Source organism: Nicotiana tabacum, chromosome 3 (genome assembly GCF_000715075.1).
Source record: "Nicotiana tabacum cultivar K326 chromosome 3, ASM71507v2, whole genome shotgun sequence".
Classification (NCBI taxonomy): Eukaryota; Viridiplantae; Streptophyta; class Magnoliopsida; order Solanales; family Solanaceae; genus Nicotiana; species Nicotiana tabacum.
The window spans coordinates 123,899,743-123,918,897 of NC_134082.1; positions in this window are offsets into that span (position 1 = coordinate 123,899,743).

The following is a 19,155-nucleotide window of genomic DNA, read 5'->3' on the forward strand; positions in this document are numbered from 1 at the left end:
AAATCATTTATTATTTTTATAAATTATATAGTTGTTGAAAGTGGCTATTTAAAATCTAGCCTATTTTTATTTTCAATTTCATCCCCAATTTAACCCAATTACCAGCCCAATCCCCAATTAAATTACCCGGCCTAAATCCCAGCTACCCGATCCGGCCCCCAAAACCCTTTAATCTCGGCCGTTGATCATAAAGATCAATGACCATAAATGACCATTCCTAAAATAAACTAACCTATACCCCCCTAAACCCTAATTATTTCCCTCTTCTCACCGCCGTATTCTGTTCCTCTTATCTCTCAAAAGCTCTCAACCTAACCCTAATCAAACCTCACTGACCCTCGTCCATGGCCATCTCCGATGACTTCTCACCACTTCTCAGGCCTCCAATGGCCTCCCTCATGTTAATCTTGCTATCTCCAGGGCCTCAAGGGATCAAGGCTAGTTGGCTTGCATCTATAGTTCCTCTCTCACATGTTTCAGTCTATTCCAGTGTGATTCCGAGTAAGATCGTCCTATATTGACTATGATCTATGGTTTTCTAAGCATGTTTCTTCACCTCTATGTTGTTCTCTTCGAAACCCTAATTTCTTTTTATAAACCTCTTAGATATGTACAAATCTAAGGTGATTTGGGTTTGTTTTATGTGGGTTTTACAATAACCTTAAGATTCTTTACAAGAATCGTATGATTTTCAAGGGATTTTCATCTTTCCTAAACTAGAGTTTTCGGAATTTCTTTTTATAAATTGTTCGATGACTTTTTGTGTTTAATCTTCTGATTCTCATATATTTTAACTGATTTTATAAGTCTGCTTCAACCCTAACTCGCTTGTATCAAAAGCCCTAATTTTTGGGGTTCTTCGTTTGGTTTCTGAGTATTAGAACATCTGATTGTGTTCTTGCTTTGGGTTCTTGTGATTTCTCGTGATTTTTTTGTCCTAATATGCTTCTACTAAATTTCTTAGTTCGACCTTTCACTGATTCTATATGCTTGTGTTCGTCTTGACTAATCATGTTAAGACCTGTAACATTCTCCTTGAATCAGTGTCGTTCTAACTATTTGTTTTGTTAAAGTTATGTAGAATCCTGACTATTCATGTTTTACGCTATTTTATATGCTAAACATGCTGACTCTTTCATGACTTTCTCTTTGATTGAACCCTTGACAATTCTGAATCCCTTATTTCCTGGTTTAATTTGAATACTTTCCCTTAAACTTTCGATTCTTACCTCTCTACTCGATTTTATTGAATTTCCCGCCTTAATTAGTTTTTCCTTGCCTTGTTTATATTTTACTAATTCTTACTGATTGTTTACTTAATTAAAACTTCTGTTTATTTACCCCTAATTACCTACTCTATACCAAAACCTTACTTGCTTCTTTTCCTTAAATACTTAGCATGCTTTTACCGTTGATTTAATTGCCCCTTGATTAAGGGAAGGACTTGCTGATTTACATGTGACTTCCCTGATTTGATACTTAATTGATCCCTTACCTTATTTGTTAAGCTTTTGATTACTATATAAACCCCCTCTTATTTTATGTTCAAAAAAATGAACACAAGTTCAAAGAACACACATTCACACTCAAAACTTTCCGTTCTTTATCTGCTACTTGTGATAATCACTAATCTAGCCGGCTATAAGCCATGGCTAGATATTGAACTGCACTCACTTTTCATTCTGTGCTCTCTTCATTAATTGGTATGTCTCTAGTTAGATTTTGAAACTCAACTTTATGTGTTCTATGCCTATACATCTATGCTTGTTCCTGTATTAGTTATTCAATTTGGTTTCTCTGTTTGGTGTTATTAAGCATGTCTAAATTCTACCTTATGTGTAAGTAGAATGACTAACTTCATTTAGTTCTTTGATATCTGTCCAGCATGTTTACTTAGTTCCCTTACCCCTCCCTTTAATTGGTATGACTATGTTAGTTAGTTAGTCCTCTAGTGCATTCAATTGGTCCTCATTGTGTTCAATTCTGGTCAACACATATTTGTTTTCAACATGATTCTATTACATTCTTTCTCTATGCCTTAACTGTCTATGACTAACTTGTTCAGTATACTCCTAGTTGTTCTGGACATTTGTTGTATTCAGTTTCCCTGTTTATGTGGTCTCAACCCTATATGTTTCCCAATCCCCTTCACCCTTTGTTGGTAAGCCTGCTTGTTAAGTGAATCTGGATAGTCCTTGATTAATTGGGTTGTTTGCTAAGTGTATTTTCCTCAGAATGATTTCAAAACTGCTGCTCCTACTCCTAGCATTCTTCAAAAAAAAAAAAAAACTGGTCACTCCTAGTATTCTTTAAAAAGAAAACTGTTTCTGAATCTTTTCACTTCTAACTATTTTACCAAATCTTTCAACATTAGGTCAAACACTCTCACCCTACTCTTAGAATACTAGGTTCTGCCCCTCTGACATGTGTACTGCCTTGAGATCCTTTAGATCTCTCTGAACTCTGACATGACAGAGCTAGCCTTTCCACACTGCACCTAAATCAATTATTATTTGAGAAAAGGTCTAGGTGTGAGCGGTGCCTGGGATCCTTGAGATCCTTAGGGAACTCTGACACACCTAGATACAAAATTGTCTATGGAACTTTGGCATTTGAGGCTATTGGAGGCTTGGAAGTCATTTGGGCCTACTGCGGGCTCCCTATAGATTAACTTCTGTTCATTTATGTATTTTAATTCATTGGTCAGTAGTAATTATTGTAAATAACATTGGGGTGATTAGTGAAAAGGGATGGGTAGTTATCTATATGTTGGGTAAATCGGGTAGATACCATGACTATAGGGTTGTGTTAATAATAGCAACCATGCCTATAGGATCTAAATGAATTTAATAATAGAAACCATGCCTATAAGATCTAACGGGCTTTAATAATAGAAATCATGCCTATAGGGTTAAAATCAACCTTATAATTAGATATCATGCCTATAAGTTCAAGAGTCAGCTTTAATAACTAGATACCATGCTTATTGGGATTAATATTAGCTCCAATAGAAATCATGCCTATAGAATTTAAAATCAGTTTAGTTAAACAAATCAGTTTAATTCATGTTTGAATTGGTTTAATTAACTGTCCGTTTCTTTAAATGAGTTTTCAAACACTGCCTTAAATTAATGCGGCTAGAAAGCATGTCTATAGGATCTCAAGTTGTGCGTTTTAAAAACTGCTCACTATTTTACTGCATTCTTAATCAACATAGATACCATGCTTTTAGGACGTCACCGTTATGCGTTTAGGCAAGCCTCTAGGGCGATTTAAATTCTGCAACTATAAAACTGTGCTTTGAGACTGTGCAGATTTAACAGGTCTAAAAAATCAGTAGGCAAGCTAATAGGTCTTTGACACTTGGTCCTAATGCATGCTGTATACTTCTTGCTCACCTAGATATCATGTTCTAAGTTTTGTTAAATACCTGAAACAATTGTCTGAGACGTGCATTTATTTGTTCTGCTTGTGGAGGTAAAAAATGTGAGCCATTACTTGTTCCTTCTTTATGTGCAGTCCTAACTATTTTGATTCACGCTTAGACTTTTCTCCTTTAAATAACTTAGGAGGGTCTAGAACTGTACAAAAGTAGAGGTCCTAAAATACCTCCAGGGCCACGAGGAAGGGACAGTAGTGCATGCATAGGACATTTTCAAGGTTGCTAGAGCGCTTTAGGCTATGACCAAGGGGAGGGAATTGGGTAGTAAGGATATGATGACTACGCGCTAATGTCACGTGTAGCCCCTCACTGAGGAGTGATTATCGGGCATTGCGTGGGGTGATCCTGTAGGCTAACCAACCTAGAACCCCTCTTTTCCAATTCCCGATGTTTAAACTTTAGTTTTCTCTATACATGCAACTTGTTCAAGTCTTTTCCTTTTGTCTCATTACTTGAGTCATACAATGTCCAAAATATGCCTTTATTTGCAAGTATGTGTTTAAACTATTTATTTGTTAAAAGGGACTAATTCATAAGTATAAGTTCGGTCGGGACCCACCATTGTGGACCGAGAAGGCTGCCTAACACCTTCCCTTCATTTCGAGCCCTTACCCTAAATCTTTGGTAATGCAAACTAGTCTAAGAGTTAATCACTCTAGGTCCCCTAACGCACCATAATCCGTTAGGTGGAGACTCTTCAAAAACCCAAATTCCCAAAAGGAAATGGGTTATTACCCCCATGAACGTCGGAACCCGAATTTCTCTCCGCGGAGGGAAAAAAGGGGGCGCGACAGCATGTCGACTCTGCTGGGGATATCTTTAGGCTCTTACCATAACAAACTTATCTTTTGTGAATTAGTCCAAGCATGCTCTATCCCACGTACCCTTTCCCCTTATATTGGATATAACTGTCTATTTTTAAAAGCATTTATGATTCTTTTATTCCTCAAACTGACTTGTCTCTTTGTCTTCTTTTTCCCTAACTACCTTTCAATTATTTAAATACTGTATTTATTATTCCTACGTGCAAATTCATGACAACATGTTATTTATTGTTGCATAAATCATGCTCCACATCATATTCCACTTGTGCGTATTAAAATCTATAGCAACGCTTGATGAGTGGTTGCACTCTTCCTATTTACCCTTAAATTTCGAAAGGCTCATTTGCGGTAAAACTAGTCGATCAGCGGTGCAGTCGACGGTTTCATACCTTTCCCCCTCAAGTTTTCCTCTTGAGGGTATCGGTCTAAACCCCCATAGTAACCTTACTCTGATCGAAATTGCACATGCATCATGGTCCGACCTAGTCAGATAAGATGGGCCTTATCCAAAAGTCCACCGGGGTTTCCATAATCCCTACGGACACAACCACGTTCTGTGCATTAATTTGGAAAACTAAATGCCAATATGCTAATTATGAATGTATAAATAGTCAAGTCTGGTGGGGGAGAAGGGCCTAACCCTTTTGTTTTGCAGAAAATGAGGCAGGAGGTCCCATGATTTGGTATGGTTAGCAACACTCCACCATTGTTGCTAGATTGGTGGGAGGACCTTTCCTCAAGTGATAAGAAACATGTAAGAAAGTACCTGGGTAATTTGCCTTCCTTGCTAGACATTGAGCCAAACAACAAGTTGATCGAGGCTGCCACTTTGTTTTGGGATAGTGAAAAGTATGTATTCTGTTTTGGCGATATAGAAATGACACTACTTCTAGAAGAAATTGGAGGGCTTGCGAGATTGACTTAGGATAGTCTCGGATTATTGGTGCCGGTACAACCGTACCGGTAAAAAGTTTTTTAAGATGATGGGGCTGAAGAAAAATGCTGACCTGGTATGCCTGAAGGAATCTTACATACCCTTTGAATATCTGTATAAGAGGTATGGCCATAGTAAGTCCTACCGTACCTACCATGATGATCTCTCTCTCACTTCTCCGGGCCACATCTACCGTAAAGTGTTCGTGTTCATTGTATGCTTCTTAGGACTGATAGTATTCCCAATGAAAAGGGAAAGAAACCGCACTAGGTTGGCCATGGTCGCCAAGACTTTGATGGAAGGGATGAATGGACAGACATACACTATAGTCCCCATGATCATAGCTGACATCTACAGGGCTCTGGAGCGCTGTCAAAGAGGGGTCAAGCATTTTGAGGGTTGTAACTTGTTGCTGCAGTTGTGGTTATTAGAACATCTTCAAAAAGGTCACTATCGCCAAGAATTTCCGCGAAAGGCTTGGAACGACCATATTGCCTTCCATCACCCCAAGCGGATGACTTACATTCCAAACAGGTTTGCTTAGCCGGAAAGTGCCAAATAATGGGTAGAGTTCTTTGACAATCTGACCGAGGAACAAATGCAATGGATGTTGGAATGGTTCCCAATAGATGAATTTATCATCAGATCCAGGGAAGCTCCACACTTGGTGCTGATTGAGTTGAGAGGGATATACCCAAATGTCCTTATCTGATTTATGAGGCAAGCAGGCAGGAAACAGGTTGTAGCAAGGGTTTCCAAGATGAGTCATTTCAGAGAAGACTTTCAAGAAGACGACGTCCCTTACAAGTGCCAAGCTCAGCATATGTGGCACTGCAAAATCATTGTGGAAAATAACACCATTGAGCCAGAAAGGTATCATGCGGGGTATGAACTTCTCTACCCAGCATGGTTAGAGGACAATCTAAAAGGAATGTTGATGCCAGGAGCCGGTCGAGGGAATAAAATCATAGATGAAGAAACTGAAGCTCAAGTCAAATACAACAGGCTACGCAAGAGGGTCCACGACTCCGAGAATGAGCACCGAGAAATACATGAGAGGAATGTGAGATTGATCGAAGAATGGAAAGAAATGTCAGTCACTTCCAACAGGAAGTTGGAATATCTGGAGTGAGGAATAGTGAACATGGAAGGTAAAGTCATAAAGAGGATCGAGGATTGCCAAAACGTTGAAGGAACTAAAGGAGAACATCTTGCTAGAGCCTACTTGCTGCTGGGTCTACACGAGCTGGGGGATCTGTATGATGGAGTTAGGAAGATCAAATCTGGAGAAGGTCCTTTTGGGACCAAGTAGGCTAGATTTATTTGCTTTCCTCAATGTAATAAGGCCAAGTGCCAGTAGTAACTTACCTTTCTATTATCTTAGTGTCATTTTGGGATTCGTCCAATTTTACATTATGAAATAAAGTATTTATTGGCATCCGAAGTTCTCCAAATTTATTTGTCGCTAGGCCAACCTCGGGCACAATGAGGCTCCCAAATTAGGACACGAATTTACATTTCCGCAATATGTGTTTAAATACTGCAAACATCTCAAAATCCTCACTGACTTGTTACCTTTTTGTTTTTACTTATTTTGATTATTCCTATCCCCTTAGGTTGGTTCACTCATACTGGCATCAACAGCATATCATACCAGATCTAGAGGCCCTCTACCTGCTCCTCCTCCAAGCAATACAAAAGGTAGAGGAAAAGAAAAAATGGACGATTTAAGTGGTGTCCGAAAGGAGAATGTTGAGAACACAAAAACATCAGATGGACGGAGTACTCCAGCACCAAACGACCAAGTCTTGAGATTGGAACAAAGATACTGGAACTGCAAGGAGAACTTGAGCAGGTTCGTAACTTGGCAAACTTGTCACTCACCCTGAATGTCCCTGACATCAACCAACAGAACACAATAAACCCAGCACCTCCCCAAAACACACAAAACCAACATCCACAAAATCCCCCCCCCCCCGCACCAAATCAATATGCAACTTCACCCCAAAATCTCAATCCCTTACCAATACCAACTCTGCCCCAACATCACCATCAGCCCATTCATTACCCGCCAACCACCACTTACCACACTAAACAAAAAACACACCACAACCCATTCTCGATCATCAAAACTCGACCAATGACCATCATTACACCCAAGTCCCTGAAACCCATCAAAGCAACCATATATATGTGGAAACTGTACCTCACTCTATCCAACTAATCTTCTATACACCGGAATCCTCCGAGAAGGACCTATTCATTAAAAACATGGCTGAAGAACTCAAGAAGTTAATGAGTCGAGTTCAGAGTGTCGAAGGTGACAAAGGAATGGAAGGTTTGAACTATGAGGACTTATGCATACCGCCAGATGTAGAACTACTGGAGGGATACAAACCTCCCAAGTTCGAGATGTTCAACGGTACATGTGATCCCAGGGTTCATCTGAGGACTTATTGTGACAAACTTGTCGGGGTTGGGAAGGACGAGAAGATCTGAATGAAACTCTTTATGAGGAGTCTTACTAGGGATTCTTTGTATTGGTACATCAGCCAAGACCCCAAGAGATGGTCCAATTCGGTAAGTATGGCGTCAGATTTCATGAAGCGATTCAGGTTCAACACAGAGAACGCACCAAATGTTTTCTACATCCAAAATCTTAAGAAGAAACCTATTGAAACTTTTCGCGAGTATGCTACTCGTTGGAGGTCAGAAGCAGCCAAGGTCAGGCCATCTTTGGATGAGGAATAGATGAACAAGTTCTTTGTCAGAGCACATGATCCACAGTATTATGAAAGGTTGATGGTTATTGAAACCCATAAGTTCTCCGATATCATCAAGCTTAGGGAAAGAATTGAGGAAGGCATTAAAAGTGGGATGGTAACGAACTTTGAGACACTACAGGCCACAAATAAGGTATTACAATCAGGCGACATATCAAAAGAAGAGAGATGTTGGGGCAGTAATAGTGACCCAGGGCCCGAAATCTCCACTTACATATCAAACACCTCCACCCACATATCAAACACCTCCACCTACATATCAAACAACTCCACCCACATACCAAGCACCACCGCCCACATATCAACCCTCATCTCCCAGATATTCCCAACCAGCCACTATCCATCACACCTATAACTCTCAACCTTCTCATTTCCAATCACCCCTAACTCGTCAAAATTATCCAAGACCATAGCCAAACTTTGACCGCAAGCCACCCAAACAATATACTGCCATTGCTAAGCCCATGACCAATTGTATGAAAGGCTGAAAACTGTGGGTTACATCACTCCTATTCCCGCTGTGGCATTAGAAAATCTATCCCAATGGGTCAGTCCAAACAAAACTTGTACGTACCATTCCGGTATGAAATGGCACACCACTGTTAAGTGCCATATATTGAAGGATAAGATCCAGACGCTAATCGATAACAAGGTCATACATGCTAAAGAAGTCGTACCTAATGTCCGCAATAACACCCTCCCTAATCATAGAGGTGGTGGAGTACATGTGATAGAGACAAATAAAGAATGGGACCCTGAGGGGTCGATTGGGCTTATTCGAGAAGTCGATGACTTTAAAGTTGCAGTCACACTTACTCTTATTGTGGTAGAGACTCAGTCACCAATTAAGGTTGATGTGGCTGCACCAGTTCCATTTGAGGTAGAGGTGGCTCCACCTGCGGCCACCCCCGCTCCATTTGAAGTAGAAGTGGTCACACCTTTCGCAGTGACAGTATCAACCACACCTCCATTCAATTCAAAATAAATACCCTAGGATTACGTTGCCAAAGCTCGGAGAAAAGGGAAGGCAAAGGTAGAGGAATCTGATGCTGCACAAGGAATGACTAGGACTAGAAGAGTCTATGCACCTGAACACTTGGGAGGATCAAGTAAGGATGCCACTACCAGGCAGCCTATCATTGAGACAGGGCCAGATGATCTGTGGAGGAAAGTACAAGCAAAGGAGTATTCCGTCATTGACCATTTGAACAAAACCCGAGCTCAGATATCCATTCTGTCACTGTTGCAAAATTCAGTGGCACATAAGAATGCTTTAATAAAGGTGTTGAGCGAGGCTTATGTACCCAATAACATCATTAGTGGAGAAATGGTAATATGGTAGGGCAAATACTGGAAAGTCATAAGATTATCTTCCACGAAGATGAGCTACCACCTGAGGGGTTGAATCACGATCAAGCATTGCATATTATAGTGCAATTTGAAGACAAATTCATTGCTAGCGTCTTAGTTGACGGAGGTTCAAGCCTCAATATTTGTCCGTTGGATACTCTTAAAAGGTTTGACAAAGGTTTCCATGAAATACAAGTAGGAAGCATGAACATGAAAGCTTTTGATGTGTCCCAATGGGCCACAATCGGGGAAATCAACCTTTGCTTGCAGATGGGGCCAACTTGGTTCGGCGTCAAGTTTCAGGTGCTTGACATACTAGCCTCATATAATCTTCTGTTGGGCCGACCATGGATCTATGTCACTGGAGCTGTGCCTTACACACTACATCAAGCCGTGAAGTTCGAATGGAATCGTCAGGAGGTGATCATTCATGGAGATGGGAGTAACCCCATTTATACCAGTCAAACTATCCCGGTCATTGGACATAAAAGAAGGCTAGGAGGGGAAATCTATCATCACATTGAACGTGTCAATGCTGTCGAGAAAGATAAATGGTGGAGCAGCAAAATAGAAAGCATATTGGCATGGTCCAGGTATAAGCTCGACAAAGGGTTGGGGAAGGATCTCCAGGGTATCACTAAACCAATACGGCTGAAGGGTCATGGTACTACCTTTTGGCTCAGATATCAATAAACATGGGAAGGGTATAATGATTGGTCGCCTCCATGGCACGGACTGTATTACCCTCTCGAGCAACTAGTGCCACATTTAGATCAAGCTTTTTACCAAGCTAATATAATATGGGGTACTACAGAAGAGGAAGCATTAGCTGGGTTGAAGAATCTGTTCTTGAAGGATGAAGACATGGACTGTAGTGTCATAATTGAGGAGGAGGAGGAAGAAGGCCTCAATATTTAGACCTTAAAGAAGGGAATTGTTCTTAGGAACTGCACCGCCACACCATCCCGAGCCCTCCGAGTCTCTGGGTAGCTTGGTAGATTTTACTTCTATAGCCATTCTAGGCATTTAAGATTTCCAGTAATTTTGTTTTAAGATTTACTTGTTTCAAAATAAATGCTTGATTCATCGAGAAATACTTGTCTGGATGATTTTTAGTTTTAATCAAATGCATTTGCTCTTTATTATTCATTACTATTTTTACACTTTTTCTTTCTACAACGTTATTATTACTTTTCCTGATGAACCGATGACTGTGACATGTAATGAGACAATGCAACATGAGAATAGCAATTCAGATGAAGAGGATGAAATACCCGAGGAAATTATCAAGGAGGTTGAAATCTTTAAGAATAATCCTAAGTCCAATTTGGAAGAAACCAAAGCAGTAAATTTAGGGGACGTCGAGACCGTCAAGGAGACTCGCATCAGCATTCATTTATCACCAACAGAGAAGGAAGAATACATCCGTTTTCTAAAGGAATATGAGGACATTTTTGCATGGTCATATGATGACATGACCGGCTTAATCACGTCTATAGTGGCTTACAAGTTGCCTACTAATCCCATGTGTCTGCCAGTAAAGTAGAAACTCCAAAAGTTCAAACCAGATATGAGCCTGAAAATCAAGGAGGAAGTTACCAAGCAGATCAAAGCCAAAGTTCTCAGGGTAGTTGAGTACCTAACTTGGTTAGCTAACATCCTGCCGGTTCCGAAAAAGAATGGAAAAGTTAGAGTATATGTTGACTATCGGGATTTAAACAGAGCAAGTCCCAAGGACGACTTCCCACTACCAAATATACACATCCCGATCAATAATTGCACCAAGAATGAACTCCAATCCTTTGTAGATTGCTTCGCGGGTTATCATCAAATCTGGATAGATGAAGAAGATGCAGAGAAAACAACATTCATTACACCTTGGGGGTATATTGCTACAAGATAATGCCATTTGGTCTGAAGAATGCCGGGGCTAATGAGAGCCATGACAACTATATTTCATGATATGATACACAAGGAAATAGAGGTGTATGTGGACGACATAATTATCAAATCCAAGAGAGCCGCATATCACATAGCGGACTTGAGAAAGTTCTTTGACAGGCTAAGGAGGTATAACTTGAAACTAAACCCTTCAAAGTATGCATTCGGGCTTCCTATAGGAAAGTTATTGGGATTCATTGTCAGTCCGTCCAAAGTCAACGCTATTCGGGAGTTACCACCACCTAGGAGCAAAAAAGACGTGATGAGCTTTCTAGGACGTCTCAACTATATCAGTCGATTCATAGCACAGTCCACAATCAAATGTAAACCCATCTTCAAGATGCTGAGGAAAGATGCCGAAACAAGCTGGACAGAAGATTGTCCGAAGGCCTTCGACAAAATCAAGGAATACTTGTCCACACCACCAGTTCTGGTCCCACCGGAACCAAGACGACCTTTGTTACTCTATCTATCTATCTTGGATGGAGCCTTTGGATGTGTTCTGTGGCAACATGACGAGACAAGAAGAAAGGAGCAAGCCATATATTACTTGAGTAAGAAGTTCACACCTTACAAAGCACGGTACTCTCTGCTGGAACGCACTTGTTGTGCTTTGACCTGGACAACTCAGAAATTGAGGCATTACTTTTGTGCCTACACCACCTACCTTATATCTAGGATTGATCATCTGAAGTACATATTCCAGAAGCCCATGCCGACTAGGAGGTTAGCCAAGTGACAGATACTGTTGAGTGAGTTTGACATCGTCTATGTAACTCAAAAGGCGGTCAAAGGACAAGCATTGGCAGATCATCTTGCTGAAAACCTGGTGGGAGGAGAATACAAACCCTTGAAAATGTATTTTCCTGATGAAAAAGTATCATTTGTAGGAGAAGACATTACCGAAGCATACAACAGTTGGAGGATGTTCTTTGATGGAGATGCAAATTTCAGAAGAGTGGGCATTGGAGTAGTTTTGGTATTAGAAACCGGCCAACATCATCCGGTATCTGCTAAACTCAGATTTCCCTATACCAACAACATGGCAGAATATGAAGCATGCATACTAGGACTCAACATGGCAATCGACATGGATATTCAGGAACTGCTGGTAATCGGCGATTCAGATCTGCTTGTGCACCAGGTACAAGGAGAATGGGCCCCCAAAAATTCCAAGATATTTCCATATCTACACCATGTGCATGAATCGAGAAAGAGGTTCACAAAGATAGAGTTTCGACATGTGCCCAGAATTCAAAACGAGTTTGCCGATGCATTGGCCACTTTATCATCCATGATACAACATAAAAATAAGAATTACATTGATCCCATTCCAGTGAGGATCCATAATCAGCCGGCATATTGTGCTCATGTTGAAGAAGAAATAGATGGAAATCCTTGGTTCCATGACATCAAGGAGTATTTATCAAAGGGAAAATATCCGGAGCATGCAAACCACACTCAGAAACGCATATTCTGGAGATAGTCCAATCACTTCTTCCACAACGGAGGAAACTTGTACAGAAGAACTCCTGATTTGGGATTGATAAGATGTTTCGACACAAAGGGAGCTTCTAAGCTACTTGAGGATGTACATGCTGGGACATGTGGCCCGCATATGAGTGGTTTTGTCTTGGCTAAGATGATACTTAGGGCCGGTTACTTTTGGATGACCATGGAGAGGGATTGCATCCAGTATGTCTGCAAATGCTTTCAATGCCAGGTGCATGCCGATATGATAAAAGTGCCGCCAAACGAGCTCAATGCAACAAGCTCACCTTGGCCATTCACCGCCTAGGGAATGGATGTTATTGGTCCGATTGATCCCACTGCTTCAAACGGATACAGGTTTATTCTAGGAGCCATTGATTACTTCACAAAATGGGTAGAGGATGCATCTTACAAAGCTGTGACCAAGAAAGTCATTACTGATTTTGTCAAAGATTGTATTGTCTGCCGATTCGGAGTTCCTGAGTCTATTGTTACTGATAATGCCACCAATCTCAACAGTGATCTGATGAAAGACATGTGTGAAACTTTCAAAATCAAGCACATAAATTCCACAACCTATAGACCTCAGATGAATGGAGCCATAGAAGCCTCCAACAAAAACATCAAGAAGATACTAAGGAAGATGGTAGAGAACCACAAACAATGGCACGAGAAGCTACCTTTTGCTTTATTGGGATACCGCACTACGGTTCGCACATCAACCGGGGCAATGCCCTACATGCTAGTTTATGGTACCGAGGCTGTCATCCCAGCTGAGGTAGAGATTCCTTCTTTAAGAATCATACAAGAAGCTGAACTCAGCGATGCAGAATGGATAAGGAGTGGCTATAAACAATTGGCCCTTATCGATGGAAAGAGGATGAACGTAGTATGTCACGACCAACTTTATCAGAACAGAATGTCCAGAGCTTTCAACAAAAGGGTCAAACCAAGGAAATTTTCACCAGCTCAGTTGGTGCTGAAGAAGATGTTCCTACATCAAGATGAAGCCAAAGGAAAATTCTCTCCCAACTGGCAAGGCCCGTACATGGTTCACTGGGTGCTGATAGGAGGAGCATTCATACTTGCAGAAATGGATGGAGAAATCTGGCCAAAACCAATCAATTCACACGCAGTCAAGAGATACTATGCTTAGATTATTTACGTTTCCTCATTTGATGTAATTTTACTACGCTTGACCTGATTCCCGTTTAAGAAGGGATACGTAGAAAGCCTTGTGGGGTCGGTCATATCACAATAAAATTTCCATTTTCCCCCAAGATCAGAAATTGAGGTAGAATTTTGAGGAGAACCCTTAAAATTCCGGAGCAAGTCCAGTCGACGCCATCACATGCTGGAAAGTCAGAAATTGGTTAAGAAACTGGGACAGAATTTTGAGAAGGATTATCAAAATTCTGAAGAAGGTTCAGCAAAGCCCATTATCTGTAAATGGTCAAAAGATCATCTACCAAACTGGGGCAGAATTTTGAGGGAGACCCTCAAAATTCCAATATAAGAGAGCTGCAATGCCTTTGAGATGTGCTACAGTCACTAGTTCATCTAAAATTACTTAATATATCAATACGTTTCTAAAATGAATCTATTTTTATCAATGATTCCATATTTATTGAAAACTTTATTTCCGTAAAAGTCAGGTGTTACCCAGGGGAACTCAGAAAAGCCTCCAGAAAGGAGCAAAGCAAGGCCAGCGGACGAAGGCACGAACCAACCTCCCCTCACAAAACTTACAATTTTTCTTTGAACGTAGGCACATCTGATGTAGCGATAGCATCCGCAAATATATAAACGTAACAAATACTCTATCAATCAGGACATCAGACACCGAATATATCTCCAGCTAAAACATATACTACTCTTATTTGCTACTTGCTCTCTGTATGAGGCTAATCCTTGTCTCCACATTTTCATGAGGATAATCCATGCCTCCATACTTGCATGAGACTAATCCCTGCCTCCATATTTGCATGAGGTTAATCCCTGCCTCCCTATCTTGCATGACCCTACCTCTGCCTCCATATCTGCATGAGGCTAATCCCTGCCTCCCTATTTGCATGAGGCTAATCCTTGCCTCCCTATTTGCATGAGGATAATCCCTACCTCCATATTTGTACGAGGCTAATCCCCGCCTCCATACCTGCATGAGGCTAATCCCCGCCTCCCTATCTTGCATAAGGCTAATCCCTGCCTCCCTATATACACGAGGCTAATCCTTGCCTCCATATCTGCATGGGGCTAATCCTTGCCTCCGTATTTGTATTAGGCTAATCCTTGCCTCCCTATTTGCATTACTCTAATCCCTGCCTCCATATTTGCACGAGGCTAATCCCTGCCTCCATACTTGCATGAAGCTAATCCCTGCCTCCCTATCTTGTATGAGGCTAATCCCTGCCTCCCTATCTGCATGAGGCTAATCCTTGCCTCCATATCTGCATGGGACTAATCCTTGCCTCCATATCTGGATGGGGCTAATCCTTATCTCCATATTTGCATGAGGCTAATCCCTGCCTCCATATCTGCATGAGGCCAATCCCTGCCTCCCTATTTGAATGAGGTTAATCCCTGCCACCATATCTACATGAGGCTAATCCTTGCCTCCATATCTGAATGGGGATAATCCTTGCCTCCATATTTGCATAAGGCTAATCCTTGCCTTCGTATTTGCATCCTAATCCTTGCCTCCATATTTGCACGAGGCTAATCTTTGCCTCCATAATTACATGAGGCTAATCCTTCCCTCTGTACTTGCATGAGGCTAATACTTGCATCCATATTTGCATGAGGCTAATCCTTTCCACCATATTTGCATGAGGCTAATCCCTGCCTCCATATCTACATGAGGCTAATCCCAGCCGCCATATCTGCATGAGGCTAATCCCTGCCTCCATATCTGGCATTAGGCTAATCCTTGCCTCCATATCTGCATGAGGCTAATCCCTGTCTCCCTATTTGCATGAGGCTAATCCCTGCCTCCATATCTATATGAGGCTAATCCTTGCCTTCATATCTACATGGGGATAATCCTTGCCTCCATATTTGCATGAGGCTAATCCTTGCCTCCATACTTATATAAGGCTAATACTTGCCTCCATATTTGCATGAGGCTAATCCTTGCCTCTATACTTGTATGAGGCAAATCCTTGCCTCCGTATTTGCATGAGGATAATCCTTGCCTCCACATTCGCATGAGGCTAATCCTTGACACCATATTTGCATGAGGCTAATCCCTACCTCCCTATCTGCATGAGGCTAATCCCTACCTCCATATCTGCATGAGGCTAATCCCTGCCTCAATATCTACATGAGGCTAATCCCTGCCTCCATATTTGCATGAGGCTAATCTGTGCCTCCCTATCTGGCATGAGGCTAATCCCTTTCTCCATATTTGCATGAGGCTAATACCTGCCTCCCTATTTGCATGAGGCTAATCAATGCCTCCCCATCTACATGGGACTAAGCACTGTCCCTCTTTGCACAAATATTGCTCTTTTCTAGTACTGTCTATTTGCTTTTCTATCGGGCTAAACTCTACTCTCCATTTCACAAGACTAAGCGTTTTCTTGTTAACATCACATTAGTGCATACCATGGGCTGAAATATCGCCAAATCTATCCAAAGACGTCATAGTCTAAAAGGCATCATCCTCATAGCCGGAAGACACTATGCCATGGCCCGAGGATCCCTTAAATTTGCATATCATTATTCAAAGGCGTCATGGTTCGAAGGTACCATCTACATGGCCCGACAACAACATTTCATGGGCTGCGAATCCATCACAAAAAAATTCATGGCCCAGGGCGTCATGGTCCGAGGACGTCATCTTTAACCGTCAAAAGACAACTTTCATGGTCCAAAGGGAATCTGCATCATGTTTCAAATTTTCGTGCAAATACATGTCAGCAACATTTTTTTTTCATCTACAGGTGACCAGCAAGCAACCGCTATCCTAGCAGGAGTGACCTCGCTCCAGTTCCTTCAACTGTCTCAAACCTTAACTACTCACCACTGCCGCTTTTGCATCCCATGTCCGTTCTTCAAATGATTTCATCGGTATATTCCGCCAATAAATCTAGAACTACACATGACCTGATTCCTGTAAGACCATGGATATGTAGGCAACTCAAAGACCGGAGTCTGGCCTCAATCTTTGAATACATCCCATCCGGTCAAAATTGGCCATCATTTCTTTACTCGAAAACTCTTCCATCCTTCCCGGGTAAAGAGGGGCAACTGTTGATACCCAATTTTTCCTCATATGTTTTAACATATATATATATATAATAGCAAATATGCATTTATAAGCATGCATTAACATTTGTGTAATTTTTCTATAATTTTTAAGAGCTCCAAATTGATTTATTTCTTCCCTTTTTATTTATAAAATTTTCAATAATTATCCTTCAAATTATTTTTGTTAGTCATCTAAATTCTTTATTTATGCCAAAATATTGTTTAAATATTTTAGTGCATTTTTTATAATTGTATTTACATTTTTAGGCTAAATTGCATATCTTTGCAATAATAGCCCTACTAATGCATAATTACATTATTGATGCATAAAATGATCTTTTATATTTTTAAAATGTTAAACAACTATATTAAATCATTTTAGTACACAAAATATTTTTTAAAAATCATTTATTATTTTTATAAATTATATAGTTGTTGAAAGCAGCTATTTAAAATCTAGCCTATTTTTATTTTCAATTTTAGCCCCAATTTAACCTAATTACCAGCCCAATCCCCAATAAAATTACCCATCCCAAATTCCAACTACCCGATCCGGCCCCTAAAACCCTGTAATCTCTGTCGTTGATCATAGAGATCAATGACCATAAACGACCCTTCCTAAAATAAACTAACATATACCCCCCTCCCCAAACCGTAGTCATTTCCCTCTTCTCACCGCCGTTATCTGCTCCTCTCATCTCTCAAAAGCTCTCAACCTAACCCTAATCAAACCTCACTGACCCTCGTCCATGGCCATCTCCGATGACTTTTCACCACCTCCCAGGCCTCCAATGACCTCCCTCACGTTAATCTTGCCATCTCCAAGGCCCTCAAGGGACCATGGCTAGTTGGCTTGCATCTATGGTTCCTCTCTCGCCTGTTTCAGGCCATTCCAGTGTGATTCCGAGTAAGATTGTCCTATATTGACTACGATCTATGATTTTCTAAGCATGTTTCTTCACCTATATGTTGTTCTCTTCGCGTAATTTCTTTTTCTAAACCTCTTAGATTTGTATAGATTTGAGGTGATTTAGGTTTGTTTTATGTGGGTTTTACAATAAACTTAAGATTATTTACAAGAATCGTATGATTTTCAAGTGATTTTTATCTTTCCTAAACTAGGGTTTCCGGAATTTCTTTTTACAAATTGTTCGGTGACTTTTTGTGTTTAATCTTCTACTTCACATATATTTTGAATGATTTTGTAACTCTGCTACAACCTAACTCGCTTGTACTGAAAGCCCTAATTTTTGGGGTTCTTCGTTTGGTTTCTTAGTATTACTATATTCGATTGTGTTCTTGCTTTCGGTTCTTGTGATTTCTCGTGATTTTCTTGTCCTAATATGCTTCTACTAAATTTCTTAGTTCGACCTTTCACTGATTCTATATGATTGTGTTCGTCCTGACTATTCAAGTTAATACCTATAACATTCTCCTTGAATTAGTGCCATTCTAACTATTTGTTTTGTTAAAGTTATGTGGAATCCTGACTATTCATGTTTTACCCTATTTTATATGCTAAACATGCTGACTCTTTCATGACTTTCTCTTTGATTGAACCCTTGATTATTTTGAATCCCTTATTTCCTGCTTTAATTTGAATACATTCCCTTAAACTTTCGATTCTTACCTCTTTACTCAATTTGATTGAATTGCCTGCCTTAATTAATTTTCCCTTGCCTTGTTTGTATTTTACTGATTCTTACTAATTGTTTCCTTAATTAAAACTTCTGTTCATTTACCCCTAATTACCTACTATATACCCAAACCTTACTTGATTTTTTTCCTTAAATACTTAGCATGCTTTTACCGTTGATTTAATTGCCCCTTGATCAAGGGAAGGACTTGCTGATTTACACGTAACTTTCCTGATTTGCTACTTAATTGATATCTTACCTTATTTGTTAAGCTTTTGATTACTATATAAACCCCCTCTTATTTTAAGTTAAAAAAATGAACACAAGTTCAAAGAACACATACTCACACTCAAAACTCTCATTTCTTTCTCTTCTACTTGTGATAATCACTGATCTAGCCGGCTGTAAGCCAATGCTAGATATTGAACTGCATTCGCTTTTCATTCTGTGCTCTCTTCATTAATTGGTATGTCTCTAGTTAGATTTTGAAACTCAACTTTATGTG